At 32.5% G+C, this 3,566-nt stretch overlaps 1 long non-coding RNA gene across 1 annotated transcript; it reads left to right on the top strand.

Moving 5' to 3' along the window:
- The first annotated feature begins 1,648 nt into the window (after window positions 1–1,648).
- LOC135637570 (uncharacterized) lies at window positions 1,649–2,284 on the top strand. The gene is made up of 2 exons (XR_010496327.1): window positions 1,649–1,775; window positions 1,853–2,284. It is a non-coding gene; the product is annotated as an uncharacterized LOC135637570 (long non-coding RNA).
- The last annotated feature ends 1,282 nt before the right edge of the window (window positions 2,285–3,566 follow it).

Raw genomic sequence — 3,566 nt, 5'->3', positions numbered from 1 at the left:
CTAGTTCGAAAACCCTAAAGAAGATGCAGTGCAAGATTCTTTTCCGCCATCAATCTGGTCCTCATGATTAATCTAGGACTATGTGTTTTTGCTGCTTATCGATCCGATTGATGTGATTCTCCCGATAAGCTCTAACTCTGATGGCTGCCCTCCCTCCGCAAGCGGACAACTTCTAGATCACCCTTGTTCTTTCCCTCAGTGAGCTTTTTTTTTCCTCATAAATTTGATACTTTTGGTCATATTTTTATATGAAAAAGGTTTACTTGGTGGAATTGGTGGCACCTGCTATTTCTATTCTTTTGTTTCTCTTTGGAACAAATTGATTTATTTGTAGGACATGCTTAGATCATCACAAGAGGATGAAGGTAAAAAGTTTGCTATGAGGTTTGTTACCAATACTAGATATTTGCAAAGTTTTTAGCATTGTGGTGAGGCACTGCGGTTATATCTCTGAGACTTATGTGATGGTATATTTAATTTTGAAGTGTTCAATATTGGTTGGCATGTAGGACGAGCAACAACAAATTACTTTCATAGTGGAGGAATAGAAAGAGAAAAGTGAAAGATAATAACTAAAAATAATAAGCAAATGTATAACTATCCAATTGGCTCAAAGATAACACTCCTAGGATAGAAGTCTTGCACCTCCGCATGCCTCACAAGGTGGGAAAGGAAAAAAACTTGATTCATGGATCCTTTTTTTATTCATACATTACAATGTTATAGCCCATTTTTATATGCTCAAGTATAAGAATAAAAAGAAATTACAGAAATTTAAAAAATTACAATCGCATCAAATCAAATATATGATATCTTGTTCTTCATTTCTGATTTGATTTGAGAAATAGTCTTCCTCTCTTCATGATATTTTTGATTGATAATCTTTCATCTTTATAGAGATGAATCTTTAAGATATTCAATCAAGATTTGTAATTTTCAATAATATGATTTCTTTTTTGTTGTATTTTTTCTTTCTTTTTCTCCTCGTTGAGTAGATATTTTCATGTTATTACATATGTAAAATATCTCTAAACAAATTAAATTTATTTTATTAATAAATTAATTTAATTGCTCATGCATCATATTGTTTTACTGTTTCTTTTACATTTCTGCTATTGAGCTAGCATGCACATGTGGAGATTTTGGAATCGAATGAATTGTTCCTTTAAAGTCAGAGACGATTGAATTTGATTGGCCTAGATGCATGCATAGCAATTCATGTGCAGAGTATAGTTTCATCAAAACTAAAATTTTAATTTCATTCTTCCTCAAATTAGTGACTATATTATGGATATATTAGATGGCATTTTGGTCTCTTTGGTGTTTATGTAGCATTTACATGATGCCTTTTGTGGAAGTTGTATGATATACTGCCATGGTTGTTTTGACCAAATACAAAGTTTAATATGCTAATGAGTTAGTTTTAGTTCCAGAGCATGCTTCTGATGATTCTTGGTGTGATGATGGGCTTCTGAATGAAATCTCAGATGCTGACTTAAACAGAGAACAGAAGAGGCGTTATGATCAATTTTATACAGTATCCTTGCAATCTATAAATGATATGCATATCCTTTGTCCAAAACTCTTCATAGTAAAACTTTTAGGGCTTTAAACTTGAGGATGTATCATATGGAACCCTTGACAAAAGTTTATATGGGTTATCGAGATGGTATATCTGCAGGAAAGGAAGCTTCTGCCCAAGAGGGCTTCAACATTGGGTTTAAGCAATCTGCAAGCAGTGGTTACAAATGGGGAATTGTTAGAGGCATCACAAGGTGAAAAGTGATAGTATTTACTGATCTCTTTCTGCAGAAGAATTTTGGTATCTTATTTTTCCTACATTATTTCGTAGTGCATTTGTAAACCTCCCAGATCAATTCAAAGAAAAGTTAGTTAAGAAGCTTGAAGACAGATGCACGTTTCAAAGTCTTTACAAGCCCGTTCAAGAGATTTCCACGGACGATGCTCTGAGAATGTATCACTTTCAACTACAACAAGAAAATAAACAATCTCATCAAAGATCAAAAGCGACAGTATCATCGGCAATCGAAGATTTTGACTGCAATAAGTTAGACTTCTTTTTCAAGGAGCTTATGTTACTTGTAAGTGAGTCTTCTGAAATCAAAGCAAGTGTTGATGTTGTAAAAGGAGAGGAAGAAGAATGACCTTGATGTTGAAGTACTTGGAGGGATCGTTCAAATTCACTTACGTCTGAATTTTCTGGACAGATTGTAATTTTTTGATGGCCTCAGATTGCAATGAAAAGAACTGAACCATTGCTCCATTGCAGCATAATATATTTTGAGATTTTGCTTCAGAAAAATAGGTTCCAAATTTCAGAGTATTGACTATTCTTCCACTGGAACTGTGCCGTCATTTTTGGGAACGTTGAAAGCACTCATGGTTTGATAATAATCTCCTTCCGAAATGCAATACTTTTTCATTGTGTTTGATGTTGAGCATGGCCTTTCTTTTTCCTCCTAGTTTTGCACACTGTAAATATAAGCATAAGATGCTTCTCCAACAATAACGATAGAATCTGATGAGAGGTTAATCAAGTAGCACTATATTGAAATGAATGAGATACTATTTTCAAACTAATACAAACAACTCTTACACTTTTTTCTTTCCTTTTTTCTGAATAAATTTCTACTTTCAGAATGCATTTACTTCAGCTTTAAATTAACATCGTATTTCATTAATTAGATTTTTTTTTACACTAAGTTAAAGTCATATGGTTGAGTTTTTCTGATCTTTCTTATGTATTTAGCAAGTCAATTCAATAGCCATAAATTTTTGATTTGCCAAATAAATCAGCAATTACCAACTTAACTCTCTTTGACCTTTAATTAATTGTAATCTTAGATGTCTAAGCATATTACAACTATGTCATGCTCCACAATATAGTATTTGTATAAATTATAAATTATAAAATATAAGTCTCATTAAATGTATTCATGTGTATAATTCTAGATTAATTATATATTATTTTTATAATTAATTATTATTTTTGAATGTGTCGGAGAATATTAAATCATATTGTCTTAGCATCTAGTAAAATCGGAGTCAGAATATCCAATGATCTTCAAATGGTCTGATCTCCCATATGATCTTTTGTTCTCTTTAAATATCTCATGACTCTTTTAGCTACATTCCAATGATTCATTCCATGATTGCTTAAGTATCTATCTAACATTCCAACAATGTATATTATATCTTGACGCGTACAAACCTGTGCATACATTAGACTCCCTAAAGCTAATGCATAGGAAATCTTCTGCATTTCTTAAGTTTTTAGATTTTTTTTAAGGCACTGATTGAGACTGAACTTGTCTCCCTTTGTGATAGGGGTGTCTCCTGGTTTACAATCCTATATGCTAAACCTTTTGAGTACTTTATCGATATAGTTCCTTTGTAATAATCCTAGAATACCTCGCGATCTATCTCGGTGTATCTGGATTCCTAATACAAAAGGAGCATCACCAAGATCTTTCATCTCAAAATTTCTAGATAAAAATCTCTTGGTTTCGTGCAATATGTCTATATCATTAGTGGCAAGCAGAATG

Source organism: Musa acuminata, chromosome BXJ3-5, assembly GCF_036884655.1.
Source record: "Musa acuminata AAA Group cultivar baxijiao chromosome BXJ3-5, Cavendish_Baxijiao_AAA, whole genome shotgun sequence".
Taxonomy (NCBI): Eukaryota; Viridiplantae; Streptophyta; class Magnoliopsida; order Zingiberales; family Musaceae; genus Musa; species Musa acuminata.
The sequence above is the reverse complement of the archived record's forward strand: the minus strand, read 5'-3'. Positions and strand labels throughout refer to the sequence as shown.